Source organism: Gossypium hirsutum, chromosome D06, assembly GCF_007990345.1.
Source record: "Gossypium hirsutum isolate 1008001.06 chromosome D06, Gossypium_hirsutum_v2.1, whole genome shotgun sequence".
NCBI lineage: Eukaryota > Viridiplantae > Streptophyta > Magnoliopsida > Malvales > Malvaceae > Gossypium > Gossypium hirsutum.
Genome location: NC_053442.1, coordinates 56,249,470 through 56,272,249, shown reverse-complemented (window position 1 = coordinate 56,272,249; position 22,780 = coordinate 56,249,470). Strand labels below are relative to the sequence as shown.

The 22,780-nt window shown below is 32.2% G+C and overlaps 1 pseudogene; it reads right to left on the bottom strand.

Annotated features, from left to right (window-relative positions):
- Positions 1-11,234: 11,234 nt before the first annotated feature.
- Positions 11,235-20,012, bottom strand: LOC107900176 (tryptophan synthase beta chain 1-like; annotated as a pseudogene).
- Positions 20,013-22,780: the final 2,768 nt, after the last annotated feature.

Genomic DNA, 22,780 nt, shown 5'->3' with positions numbered 1-22,780 from the left:
GGAGAGTGCAATAAATTTACTAGGATGAACTTATAAATGTCCCAATAGATTATTTATTTCATAATCACCATCCCAAGCATGCGTGGATTCAAATCAAAATCTATCTATTCATGTTGTCATGATTAGTCTCCAATTATAATAAACATGATATCATAAATAAATTATAGTAAAATATACATGATATTCTTTAACATCATTGTTATCACCCAGGCTGAGTGGTTAAAGACTCTAATGATTACCCATAGTGTGCAGACCTCAATTGAAATAGCAACAACTCTAGGAGGTAATAGACAATAGCAAATTTTAGGATATTTTGTGACTCATAGAGAAAAACAAATAAAAGAGAATCATGCTGATAATGTGTTATAAAATAAAAAGATAAAATAAAAAACAAAGAAAATAGGAGAGCAAAAGAGAGTTATTTTATTAATCAATGAGATATATACAATGCTTCTCCAAAATCTCTATTTATAGGTATAAGAAGTATAAATGAAGTAGAGATCTACTTCTAATGACTATTAGAATTTAAAGTATATCAAAATTTATCTAGATCTTGATGGACATCCACTTAATAAGATATTCATAACAAGTATTGAATTTTTATAGCTAATTTTTATAAGTAAATATTGATTATAAAACTAAATATTGATTTTTAAAAAATTATTGATTTTTATTTTTAATTTTATTAATATAGGATTTTATATTTTTTGGATATTTTTGGATGAAGGATAAATATGGTGATTTGAATATTTTTTTTAAATAATTTATTTCAATTTTTTAATAAAATAAAATTGACTTAATATTTTATACATTAAGTGATAAGTAAGTGCCTACCTATTTATTTTATCCAACACTTTTTTTGTTGAAAGTTTTATATTAAGAAAAAAATTAAAATGATTATCTAATACATTTAAAATACTAAAGGTTAAATTTTTTTTTATACATGCACGGATGGGGTGAAATTTATTAAATACCATTCACTGAAGCTGTCAATTTTCAAGTTTAAAAAATTAGTTGACTTGTGATGGCTTTTTGGATGGGATCCAGATATTTCTAAGTTGAGATGTCTTTATAGCGTTCAAATATCTATCTCTTATATTTAAAACACACTTTGAATTACTCGATTTCGAGTTAGTGAGCTCAAGTTATGATCATTTTAGTGAAGATTGTGCGAGCAAAATTTTTGGAAGAGGTTATTATGGAAATTACGAGTGTTAGGCTTTTAATTCGAGTTTAAATCATATTGGGTCTAATTTTTAGGCTTAATTTTGTTTATATATAAGCCCAATATTGTATTAATTAGGTCTTATTATTTCATTATTTATTTATTCCAAAATTTGGATATTTTTAAAAGTATTTTAAGTTATTTAGGATTTTTATGTCAATAAGAAAGTTTAATTTAAAACTATTTCTTGTTTAGGTTAACTAGAGTTTCAGTATAATTGAGAGTTTTATTTGGATTTACTTAGCTAACCTATATAAAGGGCTTTTCATTGTATACAATTCATCATTCATTCAGTAACTTCTCTCTTTGAGTTTTTCTCTTCAAGAATTTCTCTTGATTTTTCTTATAGAAGAATTTTAACAATCTTTTCAGATTTTGGGATCATTTTCAAGCTTTTTCTTGTCAAGTTTTCTTTCTTAGAAGAGAAATTAGAGCCGTTTGAAGGGGGTTGTTGATTCATCTGATTTTAAAGGCTCCTTAGGACTTCTACACGTCACTTTCCATCTTTTCCATCTTCATCTACTTGTTACCGTCACCTCTCTATCATTTGGTATCAGTTTCTTGGGCGTTGAGTGCTCTTTGTGTTTTTATAAATTGATATCCAACAAAGCAACTTAAAAACAATTTTTAACCCAGAATATTTTTAGAAAAAAAATATTTTTCAGTAGGTAAATGTTTTCCAAACAATCTAAAATTTTACATGTTGATTCTAAGCACTCTCTTGGAATATAATTTTTTTTCACAAAAAGTGATAAAAAAAGAAAACAGAAAAAAAGAAAAAAAGTTAAAAAAAATTGTGGGTTGAATTTTGTGCCAAAACTTTCTAGATTAGTTCTACGTTATTTGAGGAAACTCCAATTTAAATAAACATTCTAGTGGTTGAATTTTGTGCCAAAAATTTTCATATTAGATCTGCATTATTTGAGGAAACTCTAGTTTAAATTTTGTGATTTTTTGAAATTAGGAACACCTCGATGGTTGAATTTTGTGCCAAAAATTTTCATATTAGATCTGCATTATGTGAGGAAACTCTAGTTTAAATTTTGTGATTTTTTGAAATCAGGAACACCTCGAACGTAGTTTTTCAAGTTACTCCGCAATTGTCAGGTTTTCAACAAATTTCATTAACTTTTAGTCTTAGGTTTTCATTTGTTTTTTTAATGTTTCTTTACGCATTCTAACACTTTGTTGTTTCTTGTGTTAGTAAGTTTAAGCACATTGCACATTCCTTCCTCCATGCAACACAATTCTTTGGTGCTTAGCCGATTTTGGACTCTCAATGCCATTAGGTTTGCTTTGCTAGATTGATCTATTGTAATTCGATTTAGAATATTAAACTAGTTTTCGCACTTTAGGAGCTTGAAATTAAGCATTATCATTAGGATCTTATTATGTTTTAGTAAGTTTTTTTAAATTCAATAAAATGTGCAAACTGAATCTTTTATTGACCTTAGCGGCCCAATAGGGCCTAAAAGTGAGGTAATGAACTTTCTAAGTGTGCAGGAGACCATGAGAAGACATACTAAACAGATACTGGTCGCTATGTCGCAACACGAAATGTTCAATGTCGCAACATAAGGAGCAGAATAAAGAAATCATGAAACTGTCTTCGATGTCGCAACATAGCCTAAAGGTGTTGCGACATACCCCTGAAGATATCCCAAAGAGGAGTATACTGACTCTTGTGTCACGACATCAACTCTAGACGAAAAATAATACGAGCTAGGGGGTGTTTTGGTCCTCACAATCAAACTTAAAGCTCAAGAACATTAGCTAACCTAAGGTTAAAGATGACAACCACCTAAGATCTATAAATAGGATCCTTTGTCACATGTAAAAGGGACCAATTACTTAGCTTAGTTTTCTGCTTTTAATTTTAGCTTAGCATTTCTTCCTTTTTAGGTTTTAGATTTATTTTCAAGTTGTTCTTGTTTATCTTGAAAAATCTGATTTGTGGAGACAGTTGAACTCTATGGATTCGATTTATTCTTAATACAACTTAGGCATTTTCTTAAACTCTACACTTCAATTCATTTATCATGTTTTCACTTTACACCAATTCCATCTTGTTTATGAAAACCATGAGGAACTAATCCTTCTATTGAGGATTAGTGAGTGGAGGTATGATCCATTAACTGTTTTATAGGGTTACTTAACGGATCATCTGTCTGGGAAAGGAAGAATTTAAAATCCTAAGCCTGACAACTTTAGGAAGTAATCAAGATGGGAATTAACCCAAAACTGGTATGGCCTATCCGTGAACACCTTCACCTTAAACTAGTCTAGACTGTGAGGTCGGAAGATAAGTAGTTCTTGTAGACTTATTATTTGAGTGGAAGATCGAAAGATCCTGCTGGAATAATAGCTAGTTGATTGATGAGGAACCCGAAGTGATAGTTGATGGGAAATATCGAAGCTAGCTAATCACTCATAATCAGATTTGATTTATCCTATTCTTTGATTTCTTGAATTTTTTTTCTTTATGTCATTTTATTTTGTTATTATAAAAAATCTTTAAAACTCTCTTTTATTTTACTATATAGCACTATAACCAAATTAAATTACTAATTAGATCTTTCAGTGTTTAGGTTAAAATTGATCTGACACTTGCCTCCCTTGGGTACGATCCTCGGAGTACTCACCTACTCCGTTGTAACTATATTATAACTGGACCCATATACTTACGGGTATCACCTTATATATTCATATCTTTTGCTACAGTATTCACACTCTAAACTTTAGTACATCTGGAGGCGGTTATATATTGATTCTCACACATTTTGATTAGATAATATAAACACTTTAAAAGACTCACAAGACTAATTCTTATCTCATTGAGAGTTAAATCTTATTTCTGAGTGCATAATAGTGAGACTTGTTTAATTTTTCATTTCTTGAGTGTTGTGTTTTTTTCAAACTTTCACAATGATTCGTGATGCTATGATAAAAAAGTTACAAAGGGATCAAGAGGTTCGAGATTCTTGAGATCAGCAATGAGACACTATTCTAGACACAATTAGTAAAAAATTGTGATGCGAGTCTCAAGGCTCAATTTGGGGCCCATAGATGTGATGGACTTACACTACCTCAAGGCCCAATAACAATGTCAAAGGCCAAGCAAAACAAACCAAGATTCAATCAAAGACAGTATGTGAGGATGGATTTTTTCGAGGAAAGGGGGAATGATACATGCACATAATGGGTGAAATTTATTAAAGTCAATTTAACCAAGCTGCCAATTTCCAACATAAAAAGATTAGTCAACTTGCCAAGAATTTTTGGATGAGATCTAGACATTTATGGGCTTAGATGTCTGCATAGAGTTTGAAGAGATATCTCTTAACTTCGTAATGCACTTTAAATCAATCGATTTCGATATTAGGAGCTCAAGTTATGACCTTTTTAGTGAAGATTGCACAGGCAAAATTTTTGGACGAGATTGTTATGGAAATCATGAGTTTCAAGCTTTTTATTCGAGTTTAAATCAGATTGGGTTTGAGTTTTAGGCTTAATTTTTATTATATATGAGCCCAATATTATATTTATTATATTTTATTATTTTATTATGTATTTATTTTGAATTTTGGATAATTTTTAAGTACTTTAAGTTATTTAAGAGTTTTATGTTAAAAAGAAAATTTAGTTTTAAATTACTTATTGTTTAAATTAACTAGAGTTTTAATTTACTTGAGAGTTTTATTTAGCTATCCTATATAAAGGTATCCTCATTATACATAATAAAAAAATATTCATTATTCACTTTAAGTTAACAAAATTCTCTTTGAGTTTTCTTTTTAAGAATTTCTCTTGAGTTTTCTTTTAGAAGAGTTTTAAAAATCTTTTCAGATTGTGGGGGATCATCTTCAAGCTTTTTATTGCTAATTTTTATTTCTTGGAGAAGTAATTAGATTCGTTTAAAGGGGGTTGTGGATTCATCTTCTTTCCAAGGCTTCTAAGGACTTCTACACGCCATTTTTCGTCTTTTCCATCTATCTTCTTTATTCTATTTTGTTCTCGTTTAATTATTCAAATATTTGATTTATTTAATTATTTTTATCTTAATTATTTATTTTAATTACTTCTTTTTATTTTTTAGATTTGACTTTGATTTGTTTGCGTTTCAGGTTGTGTCAAAATCCAAGTTTCTTTCCGATCATCTAGAGTTCTATGTCAAATCCGTGACTTGTACAAATTTACAATCTTGTGCACACACATCCTTATCAATTTGGCTTGTCTAAGTACCCAAATTGAGTGTTTGACTCATAATTGGGGTGATGGTGATGGTGTTGAGGTTGAACAACCTCGTGCTCGTGGAAATAATGTTAGATGTGTCCCTTATGCTAATGATGAGACTTCGGTTAATAATGATCGTGTGTTGCCTTCTTTGACTAAACCAAAGTTCTTTATTCCATAATTTTTTGGAAAGAATAACCCAAAAGCTTATTGTGATGGGAAAGTTAGGCAAAATTAGTATGCCAATTCAAGAGGAGATGGCCAAACGAAAGGAGGAGTACGATTGATCTCTCACCTATCGTGAAATGTTATTGGTGTAGTTCAAAAGATCATAAAGGTTTTCGATGCCCAATACAATATCCAAATAGAGAAGAAAGTAGGTCTGACTTTGTGCCTTTTGTTGAATCTTCTTACTATAGTGGAAAAAAATGTAATTGCGAACTTTGTGAACTGAAAAAAGATGATATGGAGAATTGTTTCATTGAATCTATAGATTTAGATAAGATCGAAACGTCATGTTTTCCTACTGAGATGTATTATACTGAATTGAATACTCATAATACTTGTGAGGGGGATATGGAAAGTGAGGGAAAATCATGTTAAAAGACTGAGAGAAAAGAGACATTGGGTGATAAAAATCTACTTGACGGTCTACTTTTGGTGATTGGAAATACATATGAGGTAATGTAACACCCTTAACCCATCTCCTTTACCAGATTAGGGTTACAAATTGTTACCAAGCAAAACAAGACATTTCGGAACATTTTAGAACAATTATTCAAATAATTTAATATCATACAATAAATAGTTCAACTCATGAAACAAATACTCTTATGGGCCTTAAATCGGGCTTACGAGGTCCTAAAAAAAATTAGGAACAATCTAAGATTAAATCGAAACAAAACATAAAATTTCAGAAAAACATAAAAATTTACAATATAGGGGTCACACGGCCATGTGGCTAGGCCATGTGACATAGCCCAGGCTGTGTGAACATTTGAAGTCAGGATACACTGCTGTGTCGCCAGACCGTGGCAGACATTGATTTGTGCCGTACAGTCGTGTGGATCCTGCACCTAATTTTGAAATGGCTCACGGCCGTGTAATAGCCCGTGTCCCAGACTATGTGCATCTATAATTACCCATAAATCAAGCCAAAACAAGTGCAAACCTTGCCTGCCAATACATCCTAGTTCCACAAGTCTTTACATACCAAAACCACCTAATATCATACTCAAAATATACCATTTCAACACACCTATAAGACTTAACCAATGTGGCATTCAAAGACACCGCATTTAATAGCCATTCAAACCAACCATTCAACTATAAAAGGGTACATATCATGGTTTACCAATTCACATTCAATTTTCATCCAAAATAACCAAATATGAGCACATTCATCAAATTGCCTATTTAAGCATAAAAACCTAAACCTTAACATTAAAAATAACAAACCAAAGCACATCAATCATACACATTTAATTCAACCATTCCACAAAATATGCCATTTAACATAACATTTACATAATGACAACATAAGACCTATATACATGCCACATTTCAAATGAAATACAAAGCTACCAAAAAATGATTGGATAGTGTGAGCTTTCAGTCAATTCATCCGGTCAGTCCACAACTTCAACAACTACAAAAGAACATCATAAAACAAGCTTAAGAAGCTTAGTAAGTTCATAGTTTAAAACTTTCAAACTAAACTTATCTTAATTGACATCAAATATAAGAGATAACATAAAATTCCTGATAGTCAAATATACATTCACAATTCACATTAGTCCATGATCTCATATCAATATATAACATGATAACCCTTATTACAAATAACTTATCACTTCCAAAATAAACATATCATCAATATAAATGTGCTCATTTGTGAGAAAATAATCCATTTAACATATAACATTTTCATATTTATTAAATATGCATCAACATTTAAATCCATCAATTAACTAAGCACATTTACTTTTAGCTCGATGTACTAAGTAACTCAACTCAGATACTCGGGTAACTAAATTACACCGGAGGCATCATAGATGCATAATAGAGGCACTGAAGTGCAGACAAGGGCACAAATGTAAGATTAGAGGCACCGAACTACAAAATCCCGTACAAGCACGCATACTAACCCTATTGACATGCCAATCATATCCTACGCGATTACTAAGTTCGATCGGACAGTAACCAAAGTTCCATTTCTCTTATATCAACTCAGAGGCACTCCATCCTTCTCATACACATACGGTATTTCCGTTATATACATATTCATAATATGAAATCATGAAAACACTACCATCATTCATAAATTTCCATATGTACTCACTTGTATATGGTATTCATATATCTTTATCTATTGAAATTTTACATAATTACTATTAATAACTAGAAAATGATAAATAATCACAATTTAACATTCATTTTTATTTGAATTACTACGAACTTACCTACAATTACTTTTGATTACAAAATAGGGACTACTCCACAATTTTCCTTTTTCCACGATTATTGTCTTTTTGGCTGGGCTCTTGATCTATATAGTAATTAAATACAATATATTAGTTACACATAATTTTTACATCCATTCTATGCATATGACCCTTAACTTTTCATTAATTAGACATTTTCCCTAAACTTACATTTTTCACAATTTAGTCCATAAACTTAAAATCTCCAAATTTAGCAAAAATTGCCAAATACCCAAGCTAGCAGAATTTATTTCCATACTAGTACAGTCCATAACTATTCAAAATTCACAAGAATAACATGTAAATTTTAGCATTTTATCAAATTAATCCTTAACTAAAAAACCATCAAAATTACTTAATAAATTACTTCTAATTAACAACTAAGACTTCAAATCCTCCATTTAAATCATAAACAATAAGAATTCATCAATGGTGAAATATAAAATCTTTTATAGTTTCGAAAACGAAAGCTTGGGTTAACTTGACCTAGTTGCAACAATATCAAAAATATAGCAATTATTAAAATTAGGTCAAAAAAATCATACCATGCAATAACCCAAGCTTTAGCCGAACTCCAAGCTTCTAAATATGGTGTTCTTCTCAAATTTTCGGTTGTGACTCAATGAGAAAGATGACAATGTAATTTTTTTCTATTATTTTACTAACTTGTTTTTATTAAATTACCAAATTAACCTTTAATTCTTCACTCATTTTACATCTTATTCTATGTCATGACCATCCATGCAAACTAATAATGGCATAATTGCATTATAAAACCTCCCACCTTTGCTAATTAATCCCTCTAATCACATAATTAAATTTTAAATGAGTTTTTACACCTATTACAATTTCATCCTTTTTATTCAACAAACTACTTAAACCATAAAATTTCTTTACCAAAATTTAATACGACTCTAATGGAACTCCATAAACCTTAATTAAATGATAAAATAAGACTTCACATATTTAAATTATGGTCCAGAAATCACTGTTTTTGACACCACTGAAAAATGAGATGTTACAGGTAAAATTGGAGAGTGCTCAAGTGAGAAAAGAAAATGAAAAGCAAGAAAATACCTATGAAAAATAGATTTTTTATTATGTTTCCACTAACCTTAACTTGAATTTGTCTAGTGGATTTGTTTCATTCTTTCAAAAATTTGTTGATCCTTTGAGAGGAGCTCATTTAACCTATTCCACCTATGATAATATTTTTTCTTATTCAACCAAAGACAAGATTCGAGGAAGAAGCTTTTTTAGGAAATGGGGAATGATACATGCACAAATATGGTGAAATATATTAAATACCATTCACTAAAGTTGCCAATTTTCAATCGAATATCTATCTCTTATCTTCGAAATGCACTTTGAATTACTTGATTTTGAATTCGAAAGCTCAAGTTATGATCGTTTTAGTGAAGACTGCGCAAGAAAATTTTTTAGACGAGATTATTACTGAAATTATGAGTTTCGGGCTTTTAATCGAGTTTAAATCATATTGGTCCCAATTTTTAGGTTTAATTTTTATTATATATAAGCCCAATATTGTATTTATTAGGTCTTATTATTTCATTATTTATTCCAAATTTTGGATTTTTTTTAAGTATTTTAAGTTATTTAGGAGTTTTATGTCAACAAGAAAGTTTAGTTTAAAACTACTTCTTGTTTAAATTAACTAGAGTTTCATTATACTTGATAGTTTTATTTGGATGTACTTAGCTAACCTATGTTAAGGACTCTTCATTGTACAAAATTCATCATTCATTCAGTAACTTCTCTCTTTGAGTTTTTCTCTTCAAGAATTTCTCTTGAGTTTTCTTTTGAAAGAGTTTTAACAATATTTTCAGATTATGGAGATCACTTTCAAGCTTTTTCTTGCCAAGTTTCCTTTTTGGATGGAAATTAGAGCCATTTAAAGGGGGGTTTATGAATTCATCTGGTTTCGAAGGCTCCTTAGGACTTCTACATGTCACTTTCCATCTTTTCCATCTATCTTGTTTTGTTTATTTGTTATTCTATTTTGTTCGTGTTTAATTGTTTCTAATATTTTATTTGGATTTCTTTTTCTTTTTCTATCATAATTATTTGTTTTAATTGCTATTCTTTTAATTCTTAGATCTGATTTGGATTTGTTTGTATTTAAGATAGTGTCAAACTCTAAGTTCTCCTTCATTTGTCTAAAGCCCTAGGCCAAATCCACGACTTGGACAAACTTGTGATCCTATTCAACACACGTCCTTATCATTTTCATTTTCAATGAAATAAAATTTTTTAATAGTTTATCAAACACACCCTTAATTATTTTGTTAATATTTTCATTCTATACTCATACGGAAAAGGAACTTATTACAATATCTAATGTGAACTGGACACTAGTAATCTTATGCATATATATATTTTTGTTGAATAATCTTATGCATATTTTAATTACTCTTTTAAAACATTGAAATTTTAGTAACAATTTTTTTAAATATACAACTGCAAAAATAATTTATAATTTGAAAATTAAAAAATATTTTATTATAAGAAATTTATTATTAGTAATTTAAATATTACATATTTCGTATAAAATCATTCATAAATGAGTAACAAATACATTTATCAAAGTCATGTATTTTTAATGTTCAAAGTATTATTAAAGTACATATGCTGATTTGATTACATTAGTCAAATTATGTATCCTCAATCCTCAATCCTCAATCAATCATATCACATTAAAACAATTCATGTACAAAAGAGGAAGAGTAGGGTAAGCACATTGACACTAAGGTGGGTTGTGTCATATGGAAATAATATATAAAGGGCCTTTGGTCCTTCTCTCCACTTAACCAAGTTTGCGAGTTTCCCATCTCTTGAAACACAAAAGCAAGTAAAGAGGGGGAAGATCAAACGTAAGATATTTTAATGACTGTCTAAAAGAATATTATACAAAGTTTTATTTTATCAACATTTATATTTATTGTTAGAGTTGTGTGATCCAAATTTTAAGAGATTACTTACAAGTCAAGTTAAACAAATATATCTTCTTTGTAGGAGATTTAGTATTTATGAGTATAATATATTTAGCATTTATTAGCATAATGTATTTGATTGTGATTAGAATTAGATTTTTTTAACCTATAAATATATGTAGTTGAAACTCTTTTTTTAATTCATTCAAATTCGACATAGTGAATTTTCTTCTCCTCTTCTTATGGTTTTTTTTTCAAAAGGGTTTACACGTAAAAATCTGTGTATTCTTTATTTTATTTTTCTTTTCTTTGCGATATATTGTCATTATTTATGTTCTATTTTTACATTTATGGTTGACAAAATTAGTGATAGATGCTTGATCTTCTAACAAATAACGCCATTGATATTTTGTCTTAAAGCCTAGCTAAGAATCTTGGGTGCATTCGTACACCCAACCTTGCTACTGATATCAGTCACTCAATCGATCTAGTTGGTATTGGAATAAAATGGCAGCATCTTTATCTCCACGACCGCTGATATTCCCCACAACCTTGGTGCCATTGGGTAGAGTAGGACATAGTTTCTCCAGGAAAGCCAATGCGTGAGAGGCCTCCAACGCTGGAAAAATGCCTTCCAAGTGGCATAGCCGTATATATGCTGCAACAGCTGCTTCATCGGTTGCAGTATGAAACTCTGCCCAACCTGTTTCTTTTAAAAAGCTCACCTCCGGTCCAACCTCGGCATGTCATTAATTTATCATAAATTGGTGTTTTATTTATCATCTTCACTTTGGTTCTAAAACTTAGAATACTTATTATAACATAAATAAAAGATTACGTACCCTACACCAATAGAATGTGGACCCAAAATTTGTCCTCCTCATCTTGCAACAGATTTCTCATTGCTCCATGATACAAATCAACATCTCCTCTGGTTAGAGTGGCGACATGTTTGCCACTGTCTAGCCCAAACGCAGCAGCCTCCACCCCAATCAACCTCACATCTTCATCCTTTATGAATTCATGGAACAAACCTAAAGCATTGGATCCACTCCCTATGCAAGCCACCAGTATATCTGGTCTTCCACCCCATTTCTCCATCGCCTGTTTTCTGGTTTCCTTTCCAATGATAGATTGAAATTCACGTACCATGCTGGGACATGGATGAGGCCCTACTGTCGTTCCGGCTAGATAATATTTTGTTTCCAAGTTCCCCACCCACGCCCTTATGGCTTCCGAGCTCGCATCTTGAATGTTCCATCAACAGCTTCTACCTCAGCTCCAGGATGCTTCATCAATAAGACATTAGAAGTCTATTTTTCCATATCTGTGGCTCCCATGAAGATAGTGCAGTCCAAAGAAAGTTTTGCACATGCCGCTGCTGTTGCAACTCCATGCTGCCCAGCTCCGGTGGCAGCCACTATACTTTTCCGGCCCATCCGCTTTGCAATCATTGCCTGCGCTATGGCGTTGTTTATTTTGTGAGCACCGCCACGGTTGAGATCCCCTCTCTTTAGATAAATCTCTGGTCCTTCTCCTTCACTGTTATTGCAGTGATTTGTCAACCGCTGAGCAAAGTATAAAGGTGTCTCTCTCCCGACGTAGTCCCTTAATGCTGTTGTGAGCTCCTCCTGCAGCAAATACGTTCATGATCCATAATCTCAATGTTATTGTTATGTTTAAATCTTAGAAAACATCATTTTCAATAAAAAATTGAACTAACCTGAAACTCGGAATCATGCAAAACCAAGTTCAAGTCTGGCTAAAGAAGTAACGAGTGCTCAGGCACATACTTTCCCCCAAACTTGCCAAATTTCGCTCCAGTATTATTAACAATATCTTTCTTATCAACGGTTTTAAGTGGACAGAGTATTATTTATGGTGTAAGAGGTGGAATCAGGCAGTGTTTAAGGGAGCATTGGTAGGGAAACAACGGGAGCAGTGCCGATTTTAATGGAACTCAAAACTTTTCAGTGGTTAAAGGAAGGAGTACTGAGATTGAAAGCAACCATTTTATGTTTGTTTCTAAATAGGGATGACCTTTTGTTGTACATAAATTATGAAGTGGGGGGGTATTTATAGGGACCTTACTTAGCTAACACTCCATTTCTAAATTGAATGCCAGAACAATACCAATCATATCAAATATTCACTTAAAATGGCTACCTAAATAACCGGTTTTGTTACTTTTTTTTCTCGCATCTTATATAAGGGATAACGTAACGACACCACCAACCATATCCACAACCTCGGATGTTACATAAATTTGTGGACTAGAAAATGCAAATCGGCTTACATGCAATCTTTTTAAAGTAGCAGACTAAATTTGTCTGTCATTCCTTTGTGGGATAACCTTCGTCCGTGAAGGTTTAGGTACGCGTAAGATCCAACTATCTCTTTTTGTTCATAAGAGTATGGGAAAACATATGTGACACTTATGGCCCACTGGTTTCTTTAAATTGAATGTTGATGGCGCTCGCAACCCCTCTTCGGGTCTCGCTTCTTTGGCTGCCATTGTAAGAGATGAGCATGGCAAATGGTTATGGGTTTTTGGGAGAAATATTGGTAGGTGTAATATTGAACAAGCTGAGTTTTAGGTCATCTAAGATGGGTTACAATATGAATGGAGCATCAAATGGAAAGAAGTTATAGTAGAAACTCATTGTGATACAACTATCAAAGTTATCCTTGGTGAGCTTAAGAGACATAAGATAGAGACTTGGTCTCAAGGATTTAAGAACCCTGCAACCGTGATTGGATTGTGGTCATTAAACAAATTCGAAGAAATGCAAATTTTACTCCGCACATACTGACAAGCTTAATGAAGGATTTCCCATATGTCCCACGAGTATTTCAAGTCCCACCTGATAAAGTTGCTGATCAAATCCCTTTGAATATAGCCTTTATCTTCAATTTCAAATGTTAATTCTGTTAGTTTGTAATTGAGTCGGTTGTTTTATTACCAGAAAATAAAAATAAAAATCTATGGCCCACCATATCAACAAGGGAATATTGTTGAGAAAGATAATTAAAGATTTTGAATATGAATAATGCTATATTAAAATTTTATATTTAAAAAGATAATATTTCATATATATTATATATTAAGAAATAATTATATTAAAAAAAGTTAATAGCTTTCCTTATGAAAATTACATGTGGAAAATTTTTTATATTTTCTATAAAAATTCAATAGCATAGTGATTTTTTTTAAATGTCACAGGTTCTTGTGTTATTTACAAAATTGGAATTTAGTCTTTACACTTTTATTTTTAGGAATTTAGTCACTTTACTTTTCAGATTTTAAAATTCAGATCCAGTTGTTAACACTGTTAAATTTTTTGTGTGACATTTTGAAATGTAAAAAAAACTCATTTTGTAGCAATGTAACAAAAAAAAATGACATTGTGATGAACCTGAATTTAATAAAGTAAATTTAACAGTGTTAGAATAGAATGACTAAAAACAAAAGTACAAGGACTAAATTCCTAATTTATAAAGGGTACAAGGACTTATGACATATTTTAACAATTTATTTTTATACATATGTTTAGAATAGAAGATAGAAAAATAGTTTAAAATTAGGGCATTTTACCAAAAAAGTCTTTTTTTAAAAAAATTACCGAAATGGGCCCATTATTTAATTATTTACCGGAATGGTCCATTTTCCGGCAAATCCGTCCATGTCAGCGCGATGTCAGGGGACGCGCCAGGAAATCGCATCCACGTCAGCGCGATTTCCTGAGCCACGTAGCGCGTTTCGGGGGACGCGATTTTGCCGTTTTTCCCTCGGGCTAATATTTTCTTCCATTTTTCTTTGCGTACAAAAACCATTGAAGACAATATATAAAGGATATTAAAGCAACTTATGGATAATTTTATTAAACTCATCTATTCGAAAAAAATATAAGTATACAAACGAATATACTATTCTTAGGGCACCAAATCCAACAATTTTTGTCTTTTATATTTTATACAAAATCTATAAAAAAAATCAATTTAAATTAACACGTGGTGATGAGATTTGAAAACAAGACATCATGATTTCTAAAACCTCAACTTTACTAATTCAAGCAAAGTCTCATTCGTTTTTAAGGTTAATATATCTTTTGCCCCTAGAACTTGCCACTTGTACTAAATTGGTACCTTTTTTTTTTCTTTTCCCAAATTAGTACCTAAACCTCAATTCTATCAAACACTTTGGTACCTTATTAGTAACACTGCTAAAATATGCTTACGTTTCATTAACAACCAATAGCATGGTTGTCAAGATCCATTTTAACTTTGACAACAATTTAACTGGATTCATTCCAGATGTTTTAAAGTAATTCTATATATTTTTAATTTTTAATAAAATATTATATTTTTATATTATTATGAAATTAAAAATACATAAAATATATTTGTCCAAATATATAAAATATGTTTTATATAAAATATATAAATGTATAAAAAATGTATAAAACATAGATTTTATAAAATATCAAAATTTATGTATTTTTAATTTAATAATATTATAAAAATGTGATAATTTATTAAAAATAAAAAAAATATGTCTAGAATGAATTTGGGCAAATAGTTGTCCAGGTTCGAATGTATTTAAACCACTATTTATCCAGGTTCATTCCTTATATGTAAAAAAAATTATAATTTTATATAATTTAATATGTTTTGCATTTTTTCCATAGTGATGATACTTGAGTTTTGCATCATATAAATTTAATTGTCTTCCATTATAAATTTTTAAATAAGTTTGAATTTTCTATATACAACCCTATTAGTTTTGCAGAACTACAGTTATATTTTCTAGAACTTAAAAAGTCAATTATATATTCCCTCTTTAAAAAAATATAATTAAAGTCCAAGATACAGTCTCAAAATCGTTCCAATAATAATTTGCACCCGCTCTTACTATTAATAGAGAGGAGATTATCAAAGTCCCCAATAAATAGTCACGGCAAAGTTATGGAGCTGCCAGAGAGTCCGCAAAAGAGCTTAGGTTACTAACTTTCTAATCGAGATAACCATAAATACCAGTAAAATGTCATTTATAACTGATGGGCGTCGAAACCATCAAATTTAAATTCCTACGATAAAATACCAATAAATTAAAATATAGAGCAATAGGGTTGAATCTACAGGGACTGGTTGTTTAATTTCGCCTTTTCTCGTGACCAGAATTACTGTCGCGATAACTGACTTGCCCACAACCTGTGCGTTCCAATGCTGGAAAATAAAAAAATGGGGGTTTTAGTGGATAAAGATAATAATATGAAAAGAAAAAAAAATATGTATATAAAATAAAGTAAAAATGTGATTGCAAAATAAATTAAGCAAAATAAAATTAAATAGATAAATAAAATATTTTTTAAAGCTTAGCCTTAGTCTCGATATACTCCAAACTTGAACCGATCCTTGAAAAATTATTTTTTCCTTTCAACTGATAAATTGGTTATAGTAATCGAGGACGCCTCAAACCTCCAACTCTTCCTCTCGTAGTCGATTCCGGTACGACCTACAAATCGACCATTGTATTTCTAACCACGTGGCATGCACCCGTAATTTAAGACTTCGACAGCTTTGCGATCTGAAAAGCCCAACTCGAATCAACGGCCTCAATCTTGTGATTTTGAATACAGCACAGCTGACTCAACTTCCTAACTGTACGCCAAATGATTCCAACCCAACGTGCACTTTTTGAATTCAATTTGAATCAATTTTGAGGGATGAATTTGTACTATCCCATATACCGGAGAGATAGCGAATACCGAATTACAAAGTATTTAGTGCGGGCTCATATCTCACTATCCCATAAAATAATATTTTATTTAATTCTCAAACTAAACTAGAATTCAAAATTAAATTAGATAAATAAAAATAAATATGGGTTGTTTCCCATAAAGCGCTTTTGTTTAATGTCATTAGCTCGACGACCTGAAAAATTTAATCGTACGACTCCTCGAAAAATAATTCCTTCACCACGTGTACTTGAAAATTCTCGTAAAAAGGGTTTTAACCTTTGACCATTGACTTTAAAACATTTCTCGAACTCCTCGCTTTTAATTTCAACTACACCATGAGGAAATAAATTAGTAATAACAAAAGGACTAAGCCATTTGGTTTGACGCTTACCTGAAAAATTTCTCAGTGTAGGATCATAAAGTAACACTTTCTAGTCAACTGAAAATTGTTGGTGAGATATTTCCTGGTCATGAAACTTCTTGGTTTTATCTTTATAAATTTGGGTGTTTTCATATGCGTATCACCGAATCTCTTCGAGCTTTTGAATGTGCAATTTTTTATATTTACTCGTGGCGTCCAATTCCATATTCCATCTTTTCACCACCCAAAATATCTTATGTTCTAACTCCATTGTAAGGTGACACAATTTACCGAATATGAGTCAGTAAGGGAACATTCTTATGGGTCCCTTGTAAGCAGTATGGTAAGCCCACAATGCATCTTTAAATGTAGGCTCCAGTCTTTCCTATTTGGTTTCACGGTCTTTTCTAGAATCGACTTTATTTTACGGTTTGAAACTTCCACTAGACTATTTGTTTGTGGGTGATAAGCCATGGCCACACGTTATGTCACCCCATACTTTTTTAGTAAAGTATCAATTACCTTGTTGCAGAAATGAGTTCTTCGATCACTGATTAATGCTATCAGTGTGCCAAACTTAGAAAAGATAAAGTTTGTTAGAAAATCCACTATAGTTTTAGCATCGGCATGTTGGGTAGCTTTAGCTTCTACCCATTTAGATACATAATCTACAGCGAAAATAATGTAAACATTATTAAATGATGAAACAAACGGTCCCATGAAATCGATACCCCACACATAAAAAATTTCTCATACATGTATAGGTGTTAGGGGCATCTCATTCTTTCAGCTTAAATTCCCCACTTTTTGACATCTCTCGCAAGTTTTACAAAATAAATAAGTGTCACGAAATATGTGTGGCTAGAACAATCCACATTTAAGTACCTTCTGTGTAGTGCATTTAGGACCGAAATGCCTTCCACAACTATAAGAATGACAAAAAGTTAGTATAGATTGTACCGTAGTTTCTGCAACAGATCGCCGAATTACCTGATCAGAACAGTACTTCCAAAGGTATGGGTTGTCCCAAATATTATATCGTGAGTCTCTCTTGAGCTTGTCTTTCTCAGAACGTGATAAGTTGGACGAAACAATACCTATAGTGAGATAATTTACCATATCTGCAAACCATGGGTAAATTGCCTGAGCAGACAAAAGATTTTCATCTAGGAAGTCGTCTTTAAGAGGATCATCGTCTTTTGGAAAGGGAATTTGACTCAAATGATTAGCTACTAAGTTTTCACTTACTTTTTTGTCCTTAATCTCGAGATTGAATTCTTGTAAGAGAAGAATCCATCAAATCAACTTAGGTTTTGCCTCTTTTTTTCTGATGAATACTACAACGTTGCATGGTAAAAAAAACAATAACTTTAGTGCCTAATAAATATGGTTTAAAATTTTCCAAAGCGAAAACAATGGCTAATAATTCTTTTTCAATAGCTGAGTAGTTGCTTTGGGAAACATCTAATGTTTTGGAGGCGTAAGATATGACGTGGGGTTCTTTCCCAATTATTTTCCCAAGGACAACTCTTACATTTTGGTCACTTGCATCGCACATGAGCTCAAAAAGGTAATCCCAATTTGGTGGTTGTACTATAGGAGCTGAAACAAGCTTTTGTTTGAGAGTGTCAAACGCGTCTTTGCATGTTTGATCAAATTCGAGCACTTTATCTTTTTGTAAGAAGTTGCATAGCGGTCGCGAAATCTTAGAAAAGTCATTTATAAAGCGCCGATAAAAACCTGCATGACCAAGAAAAGAACGAATTTCCTTCACAGTTGTGGGGTATGGAAGTAAGTTGATAACATCAGTTTTTGTCTTATCGACCATGATCCCTTCAACGCAAAAAATATGTCCTAAAATCAATCATTTATTTACCATAAAATGAAAATTTTCATAATTAAGAAATAGATTAAATTCTAGGCATCTTTTCAAACTTTTAATAAGATTTGAAAGACATTCATCGAAAGAATTACCATATACTGTGAAATCATCCATAAATACCTCAATTATTTTCTCGATATAGTGGGGGAAAATATACTTACCATGCACTTCTGGAATATTGCTGGCGCATTGCAAAGTCCAAACGACATTCATCTATAGGTGAACATGCCAAAGGGACATGTAAAAGTTGTTTTCTCTTAGTCCTCTGGTGCCACTGGAATTTGGAAAAACTAACCATCAAGACAATAGTAATGAGTTTTCTCCGCTAAATGTTCCAACATTTGATCAATAAAAGAGAGTGTAAAGTGGTCTTTTTGAGTTAAAGAGTTCAACTTCCTGTTATCTATACAGACTCTCCACCCATTTTGGACTCTAGTAGGAACTAAAGCTCCTGTTGCATTTTTTATTATGGTCATACCAGTTTTCTTAGGTACGACATAAATTGGGTTAACCCAATTACTATAAAAAATTGGAAATATCATCTCAGCGTTTAGTAGCTTTTGAACTGCCTTTTTTACGACCTTCATCATTGGTGGATTATGGCATCTTTGAGCTTCTCTCTTTTGGCTTGCATTATCTTCTATCGGTATTCTATGCATACAAGTCGAGGGACTTAACCCTTTTATGTCGGTGATCGTCCATTTGATTGCCCCTTTGTAGTCTCTCAAGAATCGAATTAAATTCTCATATTCTAATCTCAAAAGTTTACTGGAAAATATTACTGGTAAAGTGTTCCTATTACCTAAATAGACATACTTCAAGTGTTCCGGTAATGGTTTAAGCTCTATCTCTGGGGCCTGTAAAATAGAAGCCAACAGTTTAGTTTTAGAAGGAGAAAATTTAAAGTATTTACCTTGGCTTCTAAGAAATTGCAGAGTCTCCAATAGAATAGCAATTTCCTGAACTGGTTCTTTGAACATCATTAACTCTTCCAATTTATCCATCATTTCGAGGTCTAAACTCCTGCAAAGAACCGTTTGTAACCCATCCTCTTCATGATACTCAAGATAAAATTTTGTTAGTGGTTCAATAATATCAACACTAGAAATATTTGACATTGTGTTAGGTTGGCCCATCGCCTCATAAACATTAAATTTTATCACCTTACCTTTGAATTCCTTAGTGAGGGTTCCACTTCGACCATCAATCTTTGTACGTGTGGTACTTAGGAATGGTCTCTCGAGTAGAATATTAGAGGCATTTTTTTGAGTGGTCGTCCTCTATATTGATGATGTAAAAGTCTACAGGAAATATTATTTCATTTACCTTTACGAGGAAATCTTCCAGCACCTCTTCTGCATATACACATGACTTGCTTGCCAATTGAATAATCATCCTTGTTTCTTTCAAATGACCCGTGTTTAGCAATTTAAAAATCGATAAAAAAATTACGTTAATAGATGTTCCCAAATCACACATGGCTTTCTTTATGTCAATATTTCTAATTTTTCAGGATATAGAAAACATACTTTGGTCTTTAGACTTAAGCGAGATTTTTCTTTGTAACACTGTAGAACTGTTTTCACCCACATTTACCCATTCATTTTCTTGGAGTTTCTTTTTAGCAGTGCACAGTTCTTTCAAAAATTTTGTATAGTGTCGAACCTGTTTAATTGCATCAAGTAAAGGAATATTAATTTCTACCTTCCAAAATGTCTCAAGGATTTCTTTTTCCTCTCATTCTTTTTTACCTTGGGTGAGTCTTCCAAGGAATGTGGGAGGTACAATGAACGGCCTCTATGGTGTCAACTCTATGAAAGTTGTTGGCTCAACTTTTTATTCTTCCTGTTCAGCGTCTTGGTCACGACTCTTGCCAAGCACTAATTCTAACTCTGTTCCATCCTTCATGGTCATAGCACTCATATTTTGACGTGGGTTTGGCTCGGTTTAAGATGGAAATTTTTCTTGGTTCTCCAAATGACTAACCAAACAACTAACAGTAAGTGCTAGCTTACTTATTTGCTGATCAGTTTCTTAGAAGCGTGCCTCAGAATTTTGTTGGAACTTTTCAGTACTAACGACCAACCTCTCTACTATGGCTTCAAGAGATGACTTTGGAGGTTGATATTGTTAAGGCGAGGATGGTCTTGGTTGATATGGTTAATTGTATAGAGGGTTTGATCCATAGCTTAGATTCAAGTAGTCGTTCTACCCTGCATTCTATGTGTTCGAATATAGATCATAACCCTTTTGCGGTGGCCCTAGAAAGTTCCCAAGGACATCTACTTGTGCAGTTGTGTCCTCTTGTAAAATCGGGCACTAGTCAGTAGGATGATCAGGCTTAGCGCAAATCCTGCATAACTGAGTTGGGTTTTTCTTTCTTGTAATCATAATTTTAACCACATTAATAAGTTCATCAATCTTATCTACTATGAAAGGAGTACTTAGCTCATGAACCTTTATCGTAGGTTCCATAAGTGATCGATACTGTTGAGAATTTGAAACCATAGTCGAAATTAATTCCCTAACTCTTTGGGGAGTTATGTTCACAAGAGCACCTCCACTAGCGATATCAATCATCTTCATTTCCTTTGGAAGTAACCCCTCATAAAAATATTGTAAGAACGATTGTTTAGACAGGCCATTTTATGGGAAACTTGCGCACAAATTCTTGTATCGCTCTCAATATTCATAGAGTGACTCTACTTCCTTTTGTTGTATTCCGACTATACTCCTCCTTAATTCGACTACTTGAGCTACTGGAGAAAACCTATAAAAAAACAACCGAGACATATCAGTTCATGTATTAGTAATCCTGGAGGTAAATAATATAGTCATTCCCTAGCTAAGTTGGCTAATGAAAAAGGAAAAGCTCAGAGTTTAGTTTGATCCTCGGTTACTCCCTCTAGTTTCATGCTTAAACAAACCATGTGGAATTCCTTCAAATGAGTGTGGGGATTCTCATTTTTCAAATCGTGAAAAGTAGGTAATAAATGAATTAATCTCGACTTTAACTTGAACGGTGTTTCTTCAGCCGGATAAGTTATGCATAGTGGTTGTTGTTAATCTGGAGCTGCTGCGAGTTGGTGTATAGTTTGATATACCATTCTGTCTCGTTCGTCGAATGAGAAAATATCATCAGTATAAGATCCTACCTTGAAGTCGGGATGTGGTCGCTTATCACGTCGAATAGCTTCTCTTCGCAACGTTTGAGCCAAATTCTCTATTTGTAGTTCAAATTCTAAAGTCCCTAGTTCTGACCTGGTCATGAAGAAAACAAACAAAAATTAGAAATTTTTTCAGTCTCCGGCAACGACGCCAAAATTTGATGGGTGTCGAAACCACCAAATATAAATTTCTACGATAAAATACCAGTAAATTGAAATATATAGCAGTAGGGTTGAATCCAAAAGAATTGGTTGTCTAATTTCGCCTTTTCTCGTGACCAGAATTACTGTCGCGGTAATAGTCGTGCCCACGACCAGTGTGTTCCAATGCTGGAAAAAAAATAGGGGTTTTAGTGAATAAAGATAATAATATGAAAAGAAAAAAAATATGTATATAAAATAAAGTAAAAACATGATTGCAAAATAAATTAAGCGAAATAAGTGATTGCAAAATAAATTAAGAGAAATAAAATTAAATGGATAAATAAAATATTTTTTAAAGCTCAGCCTTAGCCTCGGTATACTCTGAACTTGAATCGTTCCTTGAAAAATGGTTTTTTCCTTTCAACCATTAAATTGTTTATAGCAATCGAGGACGCCTCAAACCGCCAACTCTTCCTCTCGTAGTTGATTCTGGTATGACCTGCTAATTGACCATTGTTGAATTTCTAACCACATGGCATGCACCCTTAATTTAAGACTTTGACAACTTTGCGATTTGAAAAGCCCAACTCGAA